Source organism: Pongo pygmaeus, chromosome 5 (assembly GCF_028885625.2).
Source record: "Pongo pygmaeus isolate AG05252 chromosome 5, NHGRI_mPonPyg2-v2.0_pri, whole genome shotgun sequence".
In the NCBI taxonomy this organism is placed as follows: Eukaryota; Metazoa; Chordata; class Mammalia; order Primates; family Hominidae; genus Pongo; species Pongo pygmaeus.
The window spans coordinates 89,884,719-89,909,446 of record NC_072378.2 but is presented as its reverse complement, the minus strand read 5'-3'; positions in this window follow the sequence as shown (position 1 = coordinate 89,909,446).

Below are 24,728 nucleotides of genomic sequence, written 5' to 3'. Positions count from 1 at the left end.
CAAAGATGAGACTTCTCTTCTGTAGAGATCACAGGTGCATCTGTACAGGCTGGAGTGCTCCCCCAACCCTGGACCCCTAGGAGCAGCCGTGATTTGTGACACAAGGCCCCATCCATTGATCTACTCTTCACACAGCTGTGGAGAGCCAAGAACTGGGAGGGAGGTGAGTCAGTGATGAATTTTTCTTGAACAGCAAAGACCAATTGGTGGTTCGCCTTTTTAGTAAATTCCAAAATTCTGGAGTCATTGAGTCCAAAGGGGAAATTTGTGAGACTCGGGGAAGGGGCAGTAGTGAGAAAATAGAAGCAACAAAAATATGCCTCCAGTGTTCTCACTGCTCATTGGACCAGCACGGAGCCAGATCTTGTATGGCCTGAATAACTGGTACTTTTTATAAGCAACTGAAGAGCTATAAAAAGCTTAACATTTAAGAAAACAACAAACAGCTGTGGCTAGTGAGCAAGGAAAATCTGAAGAGTGAGCCTGTCTGGGTGGCAGGAGGTCACACTGCTTCATGAGGAAGTACTAAAACATCACTAACATTTGCTACATCAGTGTGTTTCCCTGGTTGGTCACACTTCTCCTTCCCCCCACCTCAGCCCCACTCTCCTATCAAAATAGAAGAACAAATATACGTCACCAGAATGCTCAGCAATTATTTCCTGAAAACAGCATTTCTTTTACATGCGCTTAATCATGTGTTAAACAGCGGTACACACGAGGGGTTCCTGATCAACAGAGTGAACAAACACCCATGTGTGAGTTTGGTTCCCAATGCATTTGGGCTGAGCCTCACTGACCTGGGACCCCTGGGCTTAGTTCACGTGCACCTTGAGGTTCTGCACAGCTGCCTTTCCCTTTAACGGAAAATGCCATCTGCAGGACCAGAGCTAGCAACAGGCAGCAATAGCTCTCCCAACTTCCTCTCATAGTAATCCATAATAAGCTCAATGATAAGGCAATTACCAGTGGGAGGCAGTAAGGTAAAGTGATCAAATATATTGGCTTTGGCTTCTGAATTCAAACTCTAATGCTTACTACTGGGTGACCTTGAGCAAGTTAACTAGCCTTTCTGTGCATTAGTTTCCTTAATAGTAAATAGTAAGTCAAAATTATCTTCCTCTGGCCTTCAGCTGAGTCTTAGGTGGGCTTGTTAGACAATGCTCTAGGCTGACTTTGAGAGGCACACAATCATCTTCCCTTATTTCCAAGCTTTAGATAACTTTTCTTAATAGCACATAATAAATGTCACTTGGGACAAATAGAAAGTGAACAAGAAAGTGGTAGGCCTGGATTCAATCATATCAACAATTACATTAAATGTAAGTGGACTAAACACTTTTAACAAAAAGGAAGAAATTGTCAGAGTGGATACAGAGCAAAATTCAAAACTAATACATTTCCTATAAGAGATACACTTTAAATATAAAGATTCCAATCAGTTGAAATCAATTGGATGGAAAAAAGATACATTATGCAAACAGTCTATATAGGAAGGCTGGAGTGGCTATCATAATATCAGATAAAGCAGACTTCATTATAGAGTTTTGCCAGAGGAAAAGAGGGGCTTCTCATAATCACAAAAAACATGACAATTACAGATGTATATGTACCTAATAACAGCTTCAAAATACACAAAGTAAAAATTGACAATCTAGACAATTTACAATCACAGTTAGAGATTTTACTCCCCTCCCATAGCAATTGATAGAAAAACTAGACAAAAATATCTGTAAAGATGTAGAGGATCTGAATAACACTATTAATAAATATCAGCTGCTATAATTTTCTCTTTCGTTTGATTCACATCTTCAGACATCTGCAAAGCTGCCAGTTCTGGCCCTCTAGACTCTGTGAGGAAGCCACTAAGGCCACTGTCCTTTCAGGAGACACAAACACGTGGATGGCATCATGCTGCAGGAGACTTTCAGAGCTTAGTCTATGGAGAAAATGCTGAATGTTGCAAGGCTGCATCTTTTTTCCTCCTGAACCTGTTTCATATGAATCAATTCTAGGATCACCAGTCTGTCCCCACAGTCATCCTGCCATCTGCTGGGCTTGGTAGCTGTTGCCGGAACACTTAGAATCCTTCCCTAAGATGACTAGAGTGTCGTCACAACAGATGTTTAACCATCAAATTCCACACATGTTGCCTAGGGCAAGTCTTCCATATGAGGACAATGCTGGAGGTCATGTGGGATATAAGAATCTTTGAAAGTGTCCATAGCAAACGAATTTATTATATTTTGGCTCTGTCTTAGGTGAATTCTAAACAAATATAGTCCTCATTTATCTTTATATCCATTACCAACTACTCTGATCTAATTGAAGTTTGTGTTTGAAGGAAAAAAGATTGACAAAAAGTTTGTCCTTTTGAAGAGTGTGAAAGATGAGGTTTCTCTTTAGAAATCTTTTCTACCCAGGGCTGTGTAGCTACATTGCAGTATTAGAGCCTCTGGGTTACATGTGTGATACATTGGCCTTCTTATCCCAGGTGAATTGGGCAAAGGCTTCCCCAAATAACTTATTTTTCATTCACCTGAGACACATAAAGTTTCAGTTAAAGGATATGCACACAGAGAATTTCACATTTCCAAGTTTTGTGGCTTCTGTATGTTGGCATCTCTAACCACCATCAATCCCCTTTCCAGAAATTCCACTCATCCCAGCAGCCCTTACCAGGCTGAGGCCACAATGGAGGGCAAAAGCTAGGGGGTATGAATGTGGGCCATTAGGGGGGCCTTTGCAAAGCTTCTCTTTAAGATCCATAATTTAAATGTATACCTTTTGTCCATTCAGGCACAGAGGGGGATAACAAAAGATCATGGCATTAATGAGGTAGAAAAGCCATTTCTGAATTGCGAGGGCTCTAGTCTCAAGATGGCCTCCTAACACAGCAACACTCCCAAGAAAGGAGTACCTACTACTTTTCAAACCATTCAACTTTAATCTCATTGACAATTTTCATGTTTTCTCCTTAAAGAGCATTATGAGCATACACCTCCCAAATGACAGTACCAAAACCTAGTCAGCTACAGAAAGCTTGGCCATTGATAAGAAGATATATTTCCCCTTCAAGAACTTGTTCACCTGGACTCTTCCTCCATGGATATGCCGTTAAAAATATACAATTCTAATATTCTCCACTTCTTTAAGAGAGTATTATGCTTTACTGACCAAAAGGAGAATCCAGATGAGTATTATGTTTTACTGACCAAAAGGAGAATCCAGATCATCCCATGATTAATCTTTTCAACGCTCTGGAAAGGCAAATAGGTGACAGGCACAAGGGGAAAGTGCTTCCATGAACACATTTTTTTACTGGAACTTGTCCTATTGCAAAGCTCTTCTGCCAGATTCCATTAGGAAATTGCAAGCAGATTCATATATCCAAGTGCTCCTCTCTCTCCCACTCATAAATATATAGACATCATATGGCAGGGAGGGGGGAAGAAGCTGACTCTCTCATGGCATACCCTTGCACAGCAGACGTGTAGGCAAATGCAAATACCGAACATAGTAGTTCATGCATATGTGCACATGAATATATATCATGCTATTACTACTCATCAATGAGATTCCAAGTAGCTACCAGAGGGGACAGAAAAGTCACAATCAATATAGCAGTACTTCAGAATGTCAATTAAAGACAGTGATAAGAAGATAGGCAGGCTGCCCCCAGCAATACAAAAATAACAAGAACACCTAAGGATTGATTAGGGGCTGGGCCAAATTCCAGATCTGAACTCGTCACAAATTATGCTACGAGCTCATGGGGGAAGGTTCCAATTGGCATTTTTGAGCCACACGTCCCATTCTTTTGATACAGACATCAGGACTGTCTGGAAGATGATTGGAGAATAAAAAGCCCAAACAAGAAACGAATTCGGGAAGAGCTGTTTCCCATCCAAATGCTTTCAACTTTCCTGAGAACTCTCTCAGCTTCTTTAAAACGGGCCGATATTATTATTCCACTTTGTCATTCTGGTTCTTATTGAAGGGCAAAGCCAGCGTGCAGAAAGATAGGGAATAGCAAATGAAAATGTCAGTGGGCAGGTAGGAAGGTTGTAACATGGGAGAGTCTTCCATCTGGAATTGTGGATGAAAAAAACACTATTTTTAAAGGAATACCTTTTAAGATTTTTTTCCATATTCTTCCAGGAACACTTAGGTCTTGTCCCTTTATAGACAAAGACCTACATTTAATTATAGGTATATTGTATGAAATAAAAATGTATAGAACTTCTAGACCCCAAAATATATAGCAGTGGTTCCAGTTTTCATTACCAGAAATAACTAAAGGAAATGAAAAGCAGGTGAGAGAAGGTTTCCCTGAGCAAGGCCAGGGCTTCATTTTAATTCAGCTGTGTGGATGGCCTGCCATTGCCCCCTGGCCTCACTGCTCGCACACTCAGAGGTCAAGCTATTAAAATCAACCAAAATGCTCAAATTAATTTCTTTTAGACCCCAGCCCTATAATGCTTGCCAGCAAGAGAACACTTCACTGACTTCTGGCAGGAGCAGCACTAAATCTCTGCAGTAGGAAATACAGTTTCTTCTTAGATGACACAAAATGTTTGGGACATAAGCTTTGGGGATCTCAGAATTAAAGAGAACATAAAATTATATTTGGGTGGGTGATAGAAATCTAAAATTAGTTCCATATTTCTTCTATTGGTAAATTAAATTTTAATGGAGTATGGTATAATGTGGCTTGTCGATATTAGCAATTGTTTATATCATGTTAATATCTGATAATGTCCCTTGTGACTACTGCTTGGAGAAAAGGAAAAGTGAAGTGGATCTGAAGATGTACCTTTTTTCCTTTTTATGAATAACCCTCATTTGCTTTTTTTATGTTCTTTAAGCAGCCCTTTTAATTCTTTGAAAATTTAGAATTGCCCAAGGATTAAAAAAGAAGTCGTTAGCATCTGCTTTGAATATATATACCAGAGATTAATGCCCACAGAGAAAATATAAGGAATAGCCAATTCATTGGACAGGATTCTATTTGAAGTGCCTGTTGTAGGACAGTCCTTTCTTCATTTGCAGCCCTGCTCTGGGACTATCATTAATGGTGATTTCAGTAGAGAAAAAGGATCAGGAAATGGGTTTAAGCCCTGGTTCTGCGACTTATTGGTCACTAACCTTTGACAAGTCACTTAACCTCTATAGAACTTAATTTCCCTATCTGTAAAATGAGGGCTTGAACTAGATGATTTCCAAGGTCATTTTCTGCTATAAAATTTTATGATTCTAAGTCTCTGGCCCTCTTGGAAAAAGCATATATGGGCTGTGCTTATATGAATTTAGTATACTTCACACTCTAATGAGCTAAAAAGACCTTAAAGTGACAAATGATTATAACTAACAAAAAAAGGATAACCATGATGCTAATGAATGAGTTTGCTCAAAATTCATCTCCATGTAAGAAACATTGGCACAATATTGGTTTATAGCTATAAACTTTAGAACCCAGGCCCTAGCAAAAGAAGTCCCCAAAAAGAGAGATCAGAATCTTACCTTTAGTTCTTAAACTCACTTGCTCCAGTGATCTCACACAGTGAATGGCCCAAGAATGCTGACTCTCCCTTACTAAGCCTCTAATCCAACCAGGAGAAAGGCAATAACTTCACACATGGATGTGCAAAGCTCATGGATGGATAGAAATGAGTCCCTATTAAAGGAATGAGTTCTTACATCGGCTGGTCAATTATACCTTCAAGGCCAATATGCTCTTCTTTTGTAGCTGGAGTCAGAGATAAAGAGCTTCAGTCCACAAGTCTGACACCTCCCTAGTACCCAGAACTAACCCAGAACTCCATTTCCTGTTGAGCCATCCTTTCTGCTCATCTTATTCTTTGACTTTAGTGACTCAAGGGAACATTTATTGCCTAGGTTCATTCTGATTCACACGAGGACCTTCTAAATGTTGTAAACAGCACAGATATAGATATGTACACTGCACTCACAGGGGTGTGGGTGTACATAGCTGTGCTCAAACACGTGCACGCTCCCTTTACAAGGATTGATGTCAAAAAGAAAAACAAGCTCTTTGAGCAACCTCAAAAGCTAAATTTTGTCTTAAAATTTTAGATACCAAATTTACCTTCTAGTCCAACAATTTTGTTAAAATTTCATGTTTTGCACTGTTAATGATGGCATGCTTGTGTGGCATTTGCATTCATAAATGCAAATGTATTTACATGGCATTATACTCAGATGATTAAAAAATTGTTTGGTTAACTGCTTTGTTTAAGGCTAGTGAGTCTCTCTTATTTTTAAATAGTTACTCCATCTAATGTGAAATATATTCAAACTTTTTTAAAGCTGAAATTTTCTTCTGGACTTAGAAAAGAGACTAACATTGATAAACACAAAATTTCAAATGGATCCACTAGTTTTGTAATAAATTAGCTCCGGCTGATATGGAGAAGGCGATGGGTTGAATTCTGTCCCCCTCCCCTCCATTCTTATGTTGGAGTCCTAACTGCCAGGACCTCAGAAATGTGACCTTATTTGGAAATAGGAGCATTGCAGGTACAATTAGTTAACATGAGGCCATACTGGAGCAGAGTGGGCCCCTCATCCAATGTGACTGGTGTTCTTCTAAAAAGAGGAAATTTGGAGACAGAGACAAACAGGGAGAATGCCACGTGGAGGTGAAGATAAAGAACAATGGTGCTTCTACAAGCCAAGGAATGCCAAAGACCTCCAGCAAACCACCAAGAAGCTCGGGGAGAGGCACAGAACGAATTCTTTCTCACAGACCTCAGAAGGAACCAATGCTGCTGACGCCTGGATCTCAGACTTCCGGCCTCCAGAACTGCCAGGGAATACATTTCTGTTGTTTAAGCCATTCAGTTTGTGGCACTTTGTTATGGCAGCCCCCAGGAAACTAATACAATAACTAAATTTGGAAACTTTCTCTTGGCTTTTTTTTTTTTTTAATTATCAAGAACAAGTGCCTCTAACAATTTGTATAAGTCTGATTTGTTCATCCTACTAACTACAAACACACACACATATGACCACGTCCAAACACAGAGATAAGTATCTGGACTCAGTCTCACTGAGCGTGGTTGCTGGGAATGCCCTGGAGAGCATGCTGTAATAGTGGGCGTCAACAAGGATGGTGTTTTCTTACTCTCAGTCTTGAATTAGTAAAAGATGAAGAAAAAAAGCACACTTGCGTATTCGCTGGTGTAGGCCCAGTCATGATTCTTTTAAAGACGCTGCCAATAGATTTTAGTCATTCTCTGGCCAAGGTTTCTCTTCAGCCGCAAACACTACATAGTTGCTGAATGAGTCACCACCTTGAGTCATCTAATTCCTTGACCAGTACATGCCTGCTGCTGACAGCACACAGTGTCTTTGGTTGTGTATTTTGTTTTGCTCCATTCTCTGGATCTTCTTTAATACTTTCTCAAGGGCAGGGTTAAAGATTCGCTGTGAATCCTTAGAGGATGAATCTCACTTACTTAGTGGCATGTGCACTGGCTGGTCATCAAGAACCAAGACATTAAGTTTTATTAAGCTTTCTCATACCTGGATCTCAACCTTATGTGGCCTTATTACTGAAAAAAAAAAAAAGCAGTAAATGTAAGCTGAAAATATTTTTTCCCCCTTCAAACTGTAAACCTATGCTCAAAAATTCAGGGGAAAACAAAAGGAAAGAAGAATGATGTTCCCAGGAAGGATGCCAGTGGAGCACAGCCCACTAAAACAAATAAACCTCAGAGCTTATTTTTGCATGACTTTTAAAAAGTGTGGCTTAAAGATATTTTCTCTATCAACATAACCACAAGATTCTTTGTTCTTGAATAGGAAAATATTTTATTCTTCAAGGTTGGTAGACTGAAGCATTTTGAATATTTGTAACTTTCTTTGTAATTTCTATCACTTACCTAATTTTTATTTTTCCATGAGTGGGTACTTATATTATGGAAATAGAAATTTAAAAAATGGAAAAAAAGTTCTTTTAATTCATTTCAACTATGATGCCCTAGCTCCTAATTTTACCAAATACAGGGAGGAGAAAGATACATCTTAAGTTTCTACCTTAAATGGATAGGCTTCCGTAAGCTGAAGAATGACTGTTCAAAGGTATTATTCATAACATATATTTGCATGGCAATACACAGTTCTCACAAAACCCAATTCATCCTAAAAACGACCCCAAGAACCATATTGAGGAAACAGAAGTCCTCAGGTTATATGGAAGGTGGTGGGGCCAAGGACTCTTGGCTCAGTGCTCTTTGTTCTCCATCCTGCTAAGGCAACTTGCTCTGGACAGGAGGCACAGCCATCTGCCATGGAGAATACTATAGTTAACTCTCCATCAGACTCCTCTCTGCCTAAGGACAGCAAAACAAGCCACAAAACGTCTCTGTGCTTCTGTTTCCTCATCTGCAAGATCAGAATAATGTCACCAACCCTAAAAAGATAAGGTGGGAGTAAAATTAAACAAGGCCAGTGAAAGAAAGTTAATAAACCATAAAGTGTTGTACACATTTTATACAAATCCCTTCTTAGAAGTTATGTCACAATAGAACACAAATAGCCAAAGCAATCTCAAGAAAGAAAAACAAAATGAGAGGCATCACACTTCCTGATTTCAAATTATGTTAAAAAGCTATAGTAATCAAAACAGTATGGACACATAGACCAATGGAACGGAAGCCTAACCGTATATAGTGAGAACAATTTTCAATAAGGCCACCAAAATGTTGCAATGGGGAAATGTTGGTCTTTTCCATAAATGGTGCTGGGAAAACTGGATCTTCACATGCCAAAGAATGCAATTGGATCCTTATCTTACACCATATGCAAAAAAAATCCATTCAAAATTAAAGACCTAAACATAAGCCCTGATACCATAAAACTCCTAGAAGAAAATGTAGGAGGAAAGCTCCTTGAGATTGGCCTTGGCAATGAGTTTTGGATATCATAACAAAAGCTCAGGCAACAAAAGCAACAACGAACAAGTGAGACTACATCAGACTAAAAAGCTTCTGCACAGTGAACAATTGGCAAAACGAAAAGACAGCCTACAGATTTAGGAGAAAATATTTGCCAACCATACATCTGATAAGGCATCAATAATTAAAATATAGAGGGAACTCACATGACTCAATAGCAAAAAAAAAAAAAAAAAAAAAAAAACCCAATTTAAAAATGGGCAAAGGAGCTGAATAGATATTTTCCAAAGAAGACATACAAATGGCCGAGAGATTTATGAAAAGGTGCTCAACATCATTAATCAGCAGGGAAATGCAAATCAAAGCCACAATGAGAAATTACCTCACACCTGATAGGATGGCTGCTATCAAAAAGACAAGAGATAACAAGTGTTGGTGAAGATGTGAAGAAAAGGGAACCTTTTAATGTTGTTGGTGGGAATGTAATTTGGTACAGCCATTATGAAAAATAGAACTACCACAACCCAGCTCTTCTGGATATATACCTAAAGAAAGTGAAACCAAAACCTCACAGGAATATCTGCATGCCCATGTTCATTGCATCACTATTCACAATAGCCTAAATATAGAATCCACCTAAGTGTCCATCAACAGAATGAATGGGTAAAGAAGAAATTGTGAGAGAGATATATAATATATATATCATATATGTATAAGGTATACATATACACCTCTCTCTCTGTATATGTATCTACACCTCTCCCTATATATATGAATATATGTATGTATACATATATGTATGTATATTCATATATATGTATGTACATTCATACATATACGTATACATATCATATATACACATCATACATAATATGTATGATGTGTATATATATACATACATAATATATATATCATATACATATAAGGGACATATATACACCTCTCTCTATATATGTATCTATACCTCTCTCTATATATATATGAATATATATGTATATATGTATACATACATATATATGTATATGTGTATGAATATATATATGTATCTATAGAGAGGTATAGATACATATATATGGAGAGAGGTGTATATATATATATATATATATATACACCTTATACATATATGATATATATATTATATATCTCTCACAATTTCTTCTTTAAGAAGAAGGTATATATATATACACCTCTCTCTCTCTCTATATATATATACATATAGAGAATATATATGAATATGTATATACATAGAGAGAGGTACAGATACATATATATAGAGAGAGGTATATATATAGAGAGAGGTATGTATAGGTATAAGTGGAACTTATACATATATAAAAACACAATTTCTTCTTTATCCATTCATATATATATATGAGAGAGGGAGAGAGAGAGAGTCCCTATTAAAGGAATGAGTTCTTACATCGGCTGGTTGTGTATATATATATATATGTTGTATATATATGTGTATTATATATGTTGTATATATATATGTGTATATATATGTGTGTGTGTGTGTATATATATAGTGTGTGTGTGTGTGTATATATATATATATATAGAGAGAGAGAGAGAGAGGGAGAGAGAATGGAATATTATTCAGCCCTAAAATGTAGGATATCCTACCATTTGTGACAACATGGATGAACCTGGAGGACACTATGCTAAGTGAAGTAAGCCAAACACAAAGAGAAAAGTACTACATGATCTCACTTACATGTGGAATCTAAAAAAAAGTGAAATACATATAAACAGAGTGAATAGGGGTCACTGGGTACATAGAGGGGTGAAGGAGGAATTGGGGAAATGTGGATCAAAATGTAGGCCAAAGGGTGCAAAGTTCTCATTACATAGGATGAATAAGTCTAGAGATCTAATATACAGCATAAGAACTATAATTAGTAATATTGCATTGAATATGAAAAATGTGCTAAAAGTTTAGATTTTAGATGCTCTTACCATTAAAAAAGTAACAATGTCAGGTGAAAGATACGTAAATTAGCTTGACTGTAGATGTGATTTTACTATGTATATGTATATCAAAATATCATGTTATACTCCTTAAATGTATACAATGTAAAAGAAGCTCTATTACAGAATGAAGAAGGGCACTCATTTGGTATTTGACCTTAGGCAAATTTCTTAATATTTCTAAGGCTTCGTTTCCTTATCAGTAAAATGAGGATAATACTAGAACCTTGCTGATAAGACTACTGTTGAAGAGTGAAGGAGATAATCCATGCCTAGCACTTAGCACTGATTAGCGGATGGACATCGCAAGTCCTCCGTAAATCTTGGCTATCATTAGGAAAGCCATCCACGTTTGATCCCAGTCCTTTACCAGCTCAGACAAGTAAAAGCAGATGAACGAAGCCCAGAGGGACTCCATATTGCAATCCTATCTGTCCAGGCTCTTTGCTCCAGTGGCAGTTTCAACACTATACTCTCAAAAAACATTTTTGGAAAAGTTCCACTTATACCTTGTTTTGCAAAGTTAACATCCCAGGTCCACAGCAAACATTCAGCCACTGAACATGGGTCACTGTCCGTTTAGCTCTACTGCACTGGATTGCAAGGCTTGGTTGGAAAATATTTACACCCAACCTGACACCAATATCCAAGGAACAAAACTGACCTACTCCACACCTCCGTACTCCTTCTAAAAGAGGAACAGCGTGACAATACTACTTCAAAAGATATTTGGCAGTTACAGAACCAAGTTTTATGAACATACGCAAGATTAAATCATCTTATGTACTAACTAGGAAAAGCCAACTCAAGTTGTCAGTGAATAAAGGAATGTAAAAACCAGCAAAATACCTGACATATCATTGGCACTTAAGACAAGCAGGGATGGAAGAGAAAAGTAACATGGAGTATTTCTGATTGGATTGGTGTCTGATCATAGCTTTGAAGAATGTTTTAACAAGAAAAGGAGAATAAACACCAGCACAAGCTAATCTTAATATCTCACCAGTCTCTGGCTATGTACACTACCTCTTAATTTAATCAAGTAACTACATTTTTCTGTAACTTAGATCATCTGAATATACATCTTTACGTATTGCCGGAGGGTGAGATGAATTACACAAAGCAACACACACATGAATGGAAACTGTTTACCTGTCTTCAGGTATGGCTTCAGCATCTGGGCCAGTTCCTCAGGATTGCTTTCAGATAATGTTAAAACCCTGAGAAGCCTCAGTGACTTTTAGAGAGGAGAGGAATGTCAGCTTGGAATGGTAACCACAGATGGATGCATCCTGAAACACTGGCGTTCTCTTGTTTCCTACCGTTCCAGAAGCAAATCTGTTAATCTTTCTCTAACATTTTATTTTCCTTAATTATTTCCTCTGGGAGGTCCTAAAGGATCTATTATTCAGATCCTGGACTTCTTACCCTGTCTGCCTTGTTTTTTCAGAACTTAAAAAATTTGAGCATGTGACTTGCTGTTGAATGGGGACCTGATTCATTCAATGAACGTCCATTAAGTGCCTGCTGCTTCAAAGGTATTATACAGGGCAGTGTGGTGGATACTGTAAACCCCCATTCATCCGCAAACAATATTGAGGGCCAACTATATACCCACCACTAAAGAGGTGCATTTGAATAAAGCCCAACCCTTGTGCTCCGATTTATAGACTATAGACGAGTGAGGGAGGTAGGCTTTACTTGCGTTGTAGGAATTATAACGCAATGTGATAAGTGCAGAACAACAGACTTGTAAGGTTCCCCCCTTTGCTGACCCCTCCCAGTGAAATGTGAGAACAGATGTGGTGGCAATGCCAGAGCACCCCCAGAGAAGCCGGTCACAGGCCTCCAGCAGCAGTTCGTCGTCACTCAGCCGCGATGGAAATACAAGCCAAGCACTAGAGCCCCTCATCCTCCCACACTCCCACAGAGCTCTTTGGGGTGTTTTTCTTTCTTTCTTATAAAAACTGTAGAATTTTCATTTGTCTCTGGGAAGGAAAGCCTTTCTCTGGGGCCCCTCATTCTTCCCCTCATTCTCTTTCTAGTCTCGTTTTTCTTTCTTTTTTCTCATGTCTGTTGGTGTCTCTGATGTCCTTCTCCTCCACTGTTCTGACACCACCATCCTCTCATCATGCTGCCCCCCACCCCCAAATGACACCATGTAAACTGCCAAGTCCTGACTACACAAAAGTATTTCTATTGCAGTGTGCTGTATATTAAACATTTAAAAGGTTTGACACTACAACAGTTACATTTAGCATTTTTAATTGAAAGCAAAAATCTACAGATAAAATCCATCTTCTATTAAGACTATTAAATAATGATCTTAAAAAAAAAACCCAGAAAGAGTTTTTCCTTCATGAATCTGATTCAAATGAAAGCCCTGGAGAAAAGAAAATTGCCTAATTGTGAGCACTTCCTCCCTGTCTCAGGATGTGTACATTTCTGGAAAAATCAAGAAATGGAGAGTTATGTATGAGATGAGCTAAGCCAAGGGCGGGCATCCTTTTTTGTGGCATCTCCCTTGGATGCTGTGGCTTTGGGGTGTTTTGTCTCTCACTGGGGGAGACAAGAATGCCATTGTTGTTGCTTTCACCACAGTTCTGGGAATGAAGAATAGCAATGTTCTTTATTTTTACATCTTGGTATAATCTCTTTATTGAAGGCCTACATTTCAGAAGTTCTCAATTTGAAATGTGGATCTTGGAAAACCCTACCTAGTAATCAGGAAGAAACCCAGGGGGTACATAGGAGATGGAGCCATGCTCCCAGCTGTACTGCTGTGTGGATGCTCTGACCCGGGGCATGAGGCCCAGGGACTGGGGGTCCAACGCCATGGCTCCAGTGCTGGGAGGTAAGAGCAGAGGCTCTGGAATGTGACTGACTGCAGATCAATCTTGGCTTTATCACTTTCTAATGTGACTTTGAGATACCGCCTTAACTTCTCTTTGCCTCAGTTTCCTCCCTGTGAAACAGGGGAGATAATAGAGCCTGCCTCATGGCATCCTCGTGAGAGGTGAATGCATTCGTATTTATAGAGTTCTTAGAGCTGTGTTCGCATGTGGTAAGCACTTGTGTACACGCTATTATGATTCCCAAGACTCCAGGGGAAATCCAGTTAATGGCAGAATGGTCTTCTTTATTCTGGACATAAACCATGAATTCCTGGCATTTAATACACTTAAATCTCAAGTCCCATAATTCCAGATCCTGAAGACAGGTTTTTAAAAAGGCGCCATTTCATCATAATACCGTAACAAACAGCAAAACAGAGGTAACAACGCAATATATAGGATGCTGCGGAGCCGTTTCAAGGCAAAAACAGTAATCGACCAACAGTATTAAGGTTGTGACATTGCCCTTGTGAGACATGCCTTTCAGGATTTGGGTATGTTTGTGCTTCAGAAAATGGCACCTTTGAGACAGACAGACTTTTTCCTCAGATACCCGGGTTCAGAGAAACCCACAGTTCACCAAGGCAGTTTGCTCAACTCTAATTAGGAATCTGATTGCTGGTTGGCCTTGCACAAAGGACTTTTAATTAGGGCTGAGAACGCTTAGAAAAATCCACTTGGCAAGTCGACTCCCTCCCTCTATCTCTTTTTTAACATCTTGCCAAGATCATAAGGAAAGGGAGAGCTTAATTACAGTTGGTGTATATATCTTTAAGAAAAAAAATACATTAAGTGCTTTAAAATAGGCTCTCTTGGCTCTGTGATCACAAGGATTTTACTCACTTCTTATCCCTGATTGGTCTCATTCTCAGTTACAGATGAATCAGACACATTTTGAGCAGCTTTAAGATTTGCTTTTCATCCGAAGCCAAGTAGGCAAATGGCAGTGAATTCACAAGCTTTTCCAAATGATCTCATAGGTTCCTCTGGCTCCACTTTGGGGGCCGTTTGCACTCTGCAATGCTGTTATCTTAAACACTCCCTGCCTGTTTGTGTCCAAGGAGAGGCCACGGTGTAGGACAAGGCAAGGCACTTCACTTTTTAAAAGGTAAATGTGAGCCTCTTTCTCTTTTTTTTTTTATTATTATTTTTGAGATGTAGTCTCGCTCTGTCACCCAGGCTGGAGTGCAGTGGCACGATCTCAGTTCACTGCAACCTCCACCTCCTGAGTTCAAGCAATTCTCTGCTTCAGCCTCCCGAGTAGCTGGGATTGCAGGTGCCCACCACCACACCCAGCTAATTTTTTGGGGGTTTTTAGTAGAGATGGGGTTTCACCATCTTGGCCAGGCTGGTCTTGAACTCCTGACGTCGTGATCCACCTGCCTCGGCCTCCCAAAGTGCTGGGATTACAGGCGTGAGCCACTGTGCCTGGCCAAGTTTGAGCCTCTTAACATGTGCATATGGCAGCTGTGAATCAAAAAAGAAGAATAAAAAGAGCACATGAAAAACCTTGAGCCAGAAAGGTGAGCCTGGAGGAGGTGGGGGTGGAAATACAGCCTTGGAGATGGATGCTGTCCTTAAATCCTTCACAAGAGCATCGTCATCTCTCAATGCCTTGTCCACCCTCTCATTAAGTCTCCCAGCCTGAAAACAGGTGACCCACGCTCCCTTTCAATCCATTTAAACCTGGCCCCAGCAGCCAGCGGCTTTTTAATTATTTATATGAAATATCTGATACTACATGAAGCAGCTAAACCCAGTATAATGTATGCTCAGGACGACTCTGTGAAGCTCAAAACAGCCACTCTGATACACAAGATTTTTCTGACTGAAGTTTGCTTTTTACCATTCCTTTCGTCTCTGCCTTTTTTTCATGTCTTTGTGCCATGGTGCTAAGGATCCCTTTCATCTAATCTCAGGAACCTGAAGCTCTGCTATTGAATTACATTTCTTCACTTACTATTTATGTTTGATGCAAAAATAAGAAAGCGGGTAGAACCAGAAGATGCTGTCACTTACTTCAGAAAGGGATATGTCGATCATTCTTGAGCTTCATCCAGCTCTTTCACACTTTCTAAATGTGATGCTTCTGTGCACTCTTGAGTTTGGCTTTGTGGGATTATCTTAAAATTCAGGCACACCCTCCCCGTTGAGCTTGAGACGCTCGTGGTCAACAGGAATTTTACTCTTCTGCCTTTTGACTGACTACTGGGTGAGGGGTGTAGGAGGCAGCCTGCTTTGAAATGTTCCCCACCACCTGGGAATATCTGACGGCTGTAGAAGGCTTTCCTATGCAAACGTCTTTCTAAGGTCACTCTGATTCTGCAGTAGCAGCTGCCACAAATACATTTAATTATCTTTACAGTGAATGTCATTGGGCTAAAACCCCTTAATATCAAAGAAAATATTGGAAAGAGAACAGCTTTCTAATTCAAGCCAGGTGAATTTCCAAGATATTTGGCTGATTTATTACACCATATGTATGTCTCTCCTTTACATTGTTTTTACCCTGTCGTAAGAGAGACCAGACATTTATTTGTCATTGTTAGGTTCTTACGCTATTAAAAATAATCAGGTTTATTAGTTACCTTCTTTCCCAGCTGCCAAGAATGCTCTCCAGAATTTAGTGTTAGCTCTTCTGATGAGCTGGAGAAGGAAATATCATTATCCTTGTTTTACAGATGGAGAAATCTGAAGGCCCCGGAGACTGTTTTGCCTAAAGGTGAAAGTGTTTTAATCCTAGACTTTTATTTTTATCTCTTCAATTTTCTTCCTGGGGGTAGTAATGAGCTTGGAGGATTCATAAGGACTAAACCTTGTCTGAAGACTTGTTTATAAAATTATTTCAATAAAATCCACAATCAGATTGGCTGGGGCAGGTCTTCAAACCGAGTGGCTTCCCTAATGAGCACACTCATCAAGGTGGCAAAAATCTCGTTCCCAGCCAGCTTCTCCCACACTCTGTCAAGGCAGAGGATGGGGGCTGGTGGAAATTTATTAGTAATAAAGACCAAAGCCCTAGGAGCTTTTATACTAGAAGAAAGGAGGTTTCTTTTTCATTTGTTTAATTATTTAAAAAGTTAGGTTGGAAAATGTTTGGGGAGCAGCTAATAATGTGACTTCAGAGAGGGATGGCTTGGGCACATCCTACTCATTAGCTCCAGAGGCCACTTAAAGTTGGACTTTCCTCAATTTAGTTGCTGTCTCCTCATTTCCCTTCCTTTTGGTTGTGCTATTTTTCCCTCTGACTCCTCCCTGCCTCCCCGACTCAACTCACACACTTATTTACAGGAAAGACTGAATTGTCAAATCAAAAGGAATCTAGAAGGAGAAGTTTTATGCTTCAGAGCCCAGGGTTTTTGTATACTCATGTACATCCTGGTACTATATCTAACATAAATACACTGGTAATTTACAACAGGTCAACAGCATTGAATACATAAGGCCAAAATGTGGCCCATTGTGTGACTATGTTGTTAGGAGGCTCCATCACTCAAAGGTGGGAAGGTGCATCTCAGTTCTAAAGATCCAGCATTGCACGCGCACACGCGCGCGCGCGCACACACACACACACACACACACACACACACACCACCCTCCCCCAGGTTGGCTTAGTTGTCCCTGTGTCTCTGCTGAAATGGGAAGAAGGCTGAACAGAGTAGGCATCATCATTGACTGCCTTGTGTAATGGAAGCTCAGCAAGTCAGGACTGTTATATAGACTTTCTAATTACTACTTGAAAACTGCATTTGGCACAGATGGACAGTTGTAATTCATTTCCATCCTATTTTTGTTATTTTCAATAACATTTACTGTTTTCTGATAAAATTTCTGATTTGCAAATGATAAAGCAATATATGCTCATTGTCAAGAACAAAAGAAAACAGAACAAAAAGTATTGAGAAGAAAATTACATTATCCATAATTACCCCACTCAGAAAATAAATGTTAACATTTGGTTTAGACCCTTCCCATCACAAAAGACACTTTTTTCCATTTAGGATTAGTATGTATATACAGTTCAGATCCTACTTTTCCATTTCACATTACTTCTTGAGCATTCTCCCATGTCATTGTCTTTGAAAATATGATTTTTACCAACTTAAATTCCATAGTATGATATGATATGACTTACGTACCCATCTCTCTAATGTTGGGTATTTAGGTTGTTCTACTTTGTAGTTATCATAAAGAATTCTGTAATGCACATCCCTTTCGGCAATCTTTGCCCACAACTCTATTTTTGGAGGAATAGATTTTTCAAATAGAATGAATGAGTCTTTGTGGCCTTTATAGTATTTGCTTTGCTCTGGTTTTCAAATAATACATCAGAAAGGCATATTCTTTGTCGCTAGGGAACAAAATTCAATATTTGTCTATTAATCAACTTTGATAATTATGGTGTATCAAACTTAGGTGTCTTTTTTTTTCCTCTGTTAATTGTCAAAGTCTGGTGCTTACGTCTCTTATAACAATTGTTTTTCTGCTGAGTTCCCCTTTTATTCCTGTCAAATTTTTGTTTTTTATATTTAACATTGTGCTTTTATTGTGTGACTTTGATCATTATAATATCTTCATCCTGCATTGTACCTTTTATCAACATAAAATGCCCACAAATGGCTCTTTTATTCCAAGTGTTGCCTTATAATGAATTCTACTTTATCTTATTATTACTGCCATTCTTCTTTTATTTTAATTTGCATTGGCTTGAAAAATAATTGGTTATCATTTTATTCTTTTAACTACTTAGAATTAACTCCAATATTTATTAGTGTTTTTCCTGATTTCGAAGTGAACTCATGTTCATTGCAGAAATCCTAGCAACTATAGAAAAGCACACAAATACAAAATCATCCTTTACCCAATATGCAGACTTTTCTTATTTTTTCTCCCCTCTTCTTTTAAAATTTCCTTTGGTATGTTCAAAGCTGGAAGAGTCTTACACAGGGGTCTGCAGGTCACAGACCAATTAAACCAGAAACCGTATCATTCTACAGACCATAGCGTAGAAGAACAAAGTTATCAAGAAACCAGCTCTTGTTTCTGTTTCATTTCTTGAAATCCAAAACAGAAAAACACATTCCTCCCTTGTCTCCTGTGGGAGCATAGAAACAAAACGATTAGATTGCTGGGGATTCAAAGCAAGAATGACTTAAATCTGCAGTGGTCCAGAGACCTGAAGCCCAGGCGGCTCCCTTGTGTCAGGAGTTTAGAGAAGGTGAGTCTAGCGGCTGCCACTAAGAAACAAAACCCCAGCTTCAGCAAGGGCCTAGGGTGTGGGTCGCTGTGGTGGGAGTGTGAGCGTGTGTGTGAGTATGTGTGGCTGGTGGTGGTGTGTATGCGTGCGGAGGGGGAACCAAGAGGTCATAGCAGTAGAGAGAGTTTGGCAGCAAGCCCAGAGGTCCCGCCGAGGGTAAGCAGATAATCAACACACCTGAGTCCATTTCCTTTCAGCCCTCTCTGCAGGGCGGAGAAACCCGGGGTCTGAGAACTGCCCCAAGTCATGCTCTGGCTTAAAAAAGTAAGGCCCGGAGTTTAAGCAAAAATATCTCCTATGTCAAAGAATCTGCAAATAGGCTCTCTTAGGAAAGGTGAAAAGGATTGACTGTCTTTAACATAAAAGAAGAAAAGACTAAGTGACTACTTAATTACTACCATCAAATCCATGAAGGTGTTCTTAAACAGAGTGCTCAATGGTTTTCCACTTTCTCTGGAAGACAAAAAGGGTTAAATGTGATCACTTAAGATAATGGAAATGTCAAGGAGTTTCTTAACCTTCAGATTTACACATGAAATGTCTGGATGCGGTGGCTCATGTCTGTAATCCCAGCACTTTGGGAGCCTGCGGTGGGAGGATTGCTTGAGCCCAGGAGTTCAAGACCAGCTGGGGCAACATAGAGAGACCTCATCTCTACTAAAAGTCAAAAGTCAAAAAAATTAGCCCAGTGTAGTGTTGTACACCTATGGTCCCAGTTACTCAGAAGGCTGAGGCTGGAAGATCACTTGATCCCAGGAGATCAAGGCTGCAGTGAGCTGAGGTCACAGCACTACACTCTAGCCTGGGTGACAAAGCAAGACTTTGTCAAAAAAAAAAAAAAAAAAAAAAACCATGAAATGGTCTACAGGGAAAGATGGTAGAATTGCCCTTGTCATCCCCCCAGTGATTATTGAAGAGAGAGAGAAATAGCCATCCAGAACCAGAATGCAGGGTCTATAAACTCCTGGGAAACAGCATAGGCCTCTGGGTCAGGCAGATCTGGGCAGTAGCTTTGCACAATCTCAGAAAGATTACTTAACCCCTTTACCCTTAGTTTCTTCGTCTGTAAAATGGGCTTAATATCACAAGTATTTGTTGGATTAAAGCAAATGACATTGTAGATGCTCAACAAATTTTACCTTCCTCCCCCTTTCAACTATCATTTGATAAATAGTTAATCTTGCACACTGACTACTAAAGAGGATACTAATTAAATTTCATTCTCTAAAGATTTACTGAGCATCTACTTTATGTAAGGCACTAGTGTGAACATTTGGTATTTCTTGGCTCCTCAGTATCCATTCACCCTCCTTTTGATAAGCCTCCAATTTGTGTGTGGATGTCCATCCCACCCTCCCTCTCTCTTGGTCAGTGTGGTTTTGGTGGATTTTATTGGGGAGCCAGCCCTTTCTTCTCCTAGACCTGAACCTGGGAGGCAGGGGCTAGTGGAGCCATCTCACCTCCTCAAGAGCCTGAGAATGAAAATACACAGAGGAGAGCAGATTTGAGTTTACAGAAACAGGGAGAAGCCAGTCTAACACCTGGACTTTTCAGTTATGTGACTCAATGAATTCTACCTTTTGTTTAAGTGAGTTTGAGTTGGGTTTTTCAGTTGCCAAAAGAGTCCAAACTGATTTAGCCTATGGAGGACATGTAAAAACAAATAAGGCTAAAATCTTATACATTATAAATAAGATGTTTACAAGAATAATAATACAGGGCAAAACATTTATTATGTACTATTTATCTAGTGCTTACTCAATACTAGTCACTATGCTAACTTCTTGCACACATTGTCTTATTTAATCTTCACAACAACTATTTTTATGGAAACAACAGCATTTGACCTTGAACTTGAGAGATGGGCAGAAACTGGACAGGTGCAAGAAGAAGGTAAACAGGATAAATGGAAGAAGGAGCAAATGATGGCAGGAAAACTCGGGAACAGTTGGGGAAATAGTTGGCATTCCTATTCATTGGGGCACAAAGGGCATGAGAGATGGTAGGGGGAATAATACTGGAAAGGAAGATCGAGATGAATGCATGAGGAGTTTGGAATGCCAGGGCAAGGAATTTGTGCTATTGACAATGAGATGTTCTAAGCAAAGCGGTAAGAGACCCCAAATCTACCCTCACACAGCTTAGATTTATCTGGTGAAAATATTCCTACAGTGTAAAGAAGTTATGATCTTTTCCAAGGTGAATATAGAAGTGGGAAAATTATTAATATATAAGCATTCACAATTTAGCCCCTGTCCCTAACTTTTAGAGTGACTTTCCTCTGTGTCAGCAGCCAGATGTCCTCAATTGTGCACAGTTTATATAGTGGGGAAACAATGCAAAAACTTTAAAAACCTAAGAGGGTAAGTTGATTATATAAAGAAGGACATACCTGATGGACAAGGCAGAGAGACGGAAAGTCTGAGTGTTGAGGCTGGAGAGGTTGGAATTTAACAAGAAAAGAGAGAAAGATTGATTCTTAGGGAGCTGGTGCCATCCATATGGAAGAAGCTGAGAGTGATAAGGAAAGAGCGTTTTTAGAATGTGATGTCATTTGCTTTGTTAAGAGAAAAAAACAAAGACTTGAGGCACATCCTTGTAATTACTTTTTCACTTCCAGATTGCAGGTGCTGGGATTTATTATCAGTAGGGGGAAGAGCTTGAGTTGATACTTAGAGAAGGGCATAACTTTCTCCATACTTACAGAAGAGCTTGAGTTGATACTTAGAGAAGGGCATGGTGGTAGGGAAGAGGAGAAGCATTTTGTGTTCAGCTTGCAGGGAGATACAGCTTGGGTCCACACAGGGACTGCGCTAGGAACCTGCCTACCTTGAGAAGAGGCATCAAAAATGAAAAGTGAGAACAAAGGTGGAGGTATGTCAAAATCATGTGACAGGCCTCTCCAAAAGTTAAAATTACTGTATGATCCAGCAATTCCCCTTCAAAAAGATTTGAAAGAATAGATTCAAACAGATACTTGCACACCAGTGTTCATAGCACCACTATTCACAACACCCAAAAGGTGGAAACAACCCAGATATTCATTGACAGATTAATGGATAAGCAAAATGTGGTATATATAATGGAATATTATTAATAAAATATTATATTATTCAGCTTTAAACAAGAAATGAAATTCTGGGGCCAGGTGCGATGGCTCACACCTGTAATCCCAGCACCTTGGGAGGCCAAGGTGGGTGGATCACTTGAACCCAGAAGTTCAAGACCTGCCTGGGCAACATGGTGAAACCTCATCTGTTAAAAAAAAAAAAAATACAAAAATTAGATGGACGTGGTTGTCCCTGTGGTCCCAGCTATTTGGAAGGCTGAGGTAGGAGGATCACCCAAGCCCAGGAGGCAGAGGTTGCAGTGAGTCATGCTCGTGCCACTGCACTCCAGCCTGGGCAACAGAGCAAGAAAAAAAGAAAAGAAAAGAAAAAAAGAAATTCTGATATGTGCTACATGAATGAACCTTAAAAACAGCACGTAAGTTAAAATAAGCCAGACACAAAATGACAAATATTGTATGATTTCATTTATATGAGGTACCTAGAATAGGCAAATCCATAGACACAGAAAGAATAGAGGTTACCAGAGGATAGAGGAGGAGGAATGGGGAGTTATTATTTAATGAGTACAGAGTTTCTGTTTGGCATGATGAAAAAGTTCTGGAAATGAATAGTGGTGTTGGTTGCACAATATTGTGAATGTACTTAATGCCACTGAATTATAGACTTAGAAATTGTTAAAATGTTAACTTTTATGTTATGTATGTTTTACTACAATTTTAAAAACCACATGTGATGTAGGGTTATTGATGCCATACCAGGGAGTGGGAGTTTGCCTACTATCCCCAGAGACAAGTCTTGATCAGAAGGGAGGGCTATAAAAATGTTGTTCTAAGAAGACTGATCAATAGCCATGAGGCAGAGAAGCTTGAATCAATGCCAAGCACCAGACTAGGGTGTGAACTTTTAAAACAGATAGAATGTGTTAACTCTAAGAGCCAGACAAAGAAAGAATCAGGGGGATTTGTGATTATTGGATGGGGAGAGAGGTATTGGGGATGCCAGCCAGTTTTCAGTATTTCAGCTTTTTTCTCCCTTACCAAATATTTGCTACAGTGTTTGATTTGTATTTTTCAACAAGCCAGATATTTCCTTCTTAATAGTACCTCACGTTACCTTTCTCAATTGCTGCCATAGTTAGAACTAATCAGCCACAAAGTCTTTAAATTGTCAACCTCAGCCAATAGACAGTATTTCAACCATATGGAAAAAAGTGGGCAGTCATGACTCAGGCTAAGTGACTCTGCTTTTCTGAATGGAAAAAACATTCCACGTTTTGATCTTGGCCAAAAATGTTACTGAATGCAACTCTGAGGTCTGTAAATAAACTTTTTTTTGTGTGGTAATGCAATGTTTCCTATTGCATCAGTATATGCTATGTCAAAGAGGCAAATGTCAAACTCTCCGCTGATCAATATAAAGCTATTTTCCAACTTGTTTTTCAGGATCTTTTCAGTTTCACTTTGTATGATTTCACAACCTTACTATTCAAATAATATTTTAAAATTTCAACATGCTAAATCTTTGTACAAAATCCAAAATGAAGCATATTCTTATATAAAAACTTAAATTCCTACACAGTCAAAAATGGTTTATTGTTGCTTTCTATAACCCTTAGATACATCTTAGCTGTGTTTTATTATCAGAGGGCCCCTGGTACCTCTTAACCACGAATGAAGTTAAAACAGTTAATCTGTTTACCCTACTAACGTCCCCATCACCACATAGTAGCAGAGAAGGGTCTTCCAACTTCAAGAACTGAGGAAACAGGGAGGTATGTTTTGATAACAAGGAGAGAAGTCCAACACCAGACTAGGTCAGTGCTAAAGAGATCGGCCTGATTAGGTGCTGCAGTGACAGGCTCTGAGCAAACCAGCAGAAACAGAAAGACAGTCAGAAGAGATGACAAGGAAGGTTGGATCTGAAATGAGGAATGAGTTCTACTAAACATTACCTTTGCCTCCAGCAGCCCACATGTTACATGTGTAAGGGAAATCCTAGTGGGCGCCAATCAGACTAGATCAACCTGACAGCTGGAGATGGTGATATTCCTCCTCAAAGCATCTATTTGCATCCACTGATGTATACAGAATTTTGGGGGCCTTACAGGAAAAATACGTGAACCTTGTTGTATTAGTCTGTTCTCACACTGCTATAAAGAACAACCTGAGCTGGGTAATTTATGAAGGAAAGAGGTTTAATTGACTCACAGTTCCTCAGGCTGTACAGAAAGCATAAAGCACGGCTGGGAGGCCTCAAAAAACTTACAATTACAGCAGAAGGGTGAAGAGGAAGCAAGCATGTCATCATCTGGTGGCAGAGGAGAGGGAGGGAGGGAGGAAGAGAGAGAGAGAGTGAGAGACAGCGCGCAAAGAGGGAAGTGCCACACGTGTTTAAACCAAAGATCTCATGAGAACTCACTCACTATCACAAGAACAACAAGGGGGAAATCTGCCCCCATGAACCAATCACCTCCCAGCAGGTCCTTCTTCCAACACTGGGAATCACAATTCAACATGACATTTGGTTGGAGACACAGAGCCAAACCATATGACTTGTCCATTTCAAGCAAATACAGGTACATTTATTCCCCAAATATTTATTGAGTTCTTACTGCTGT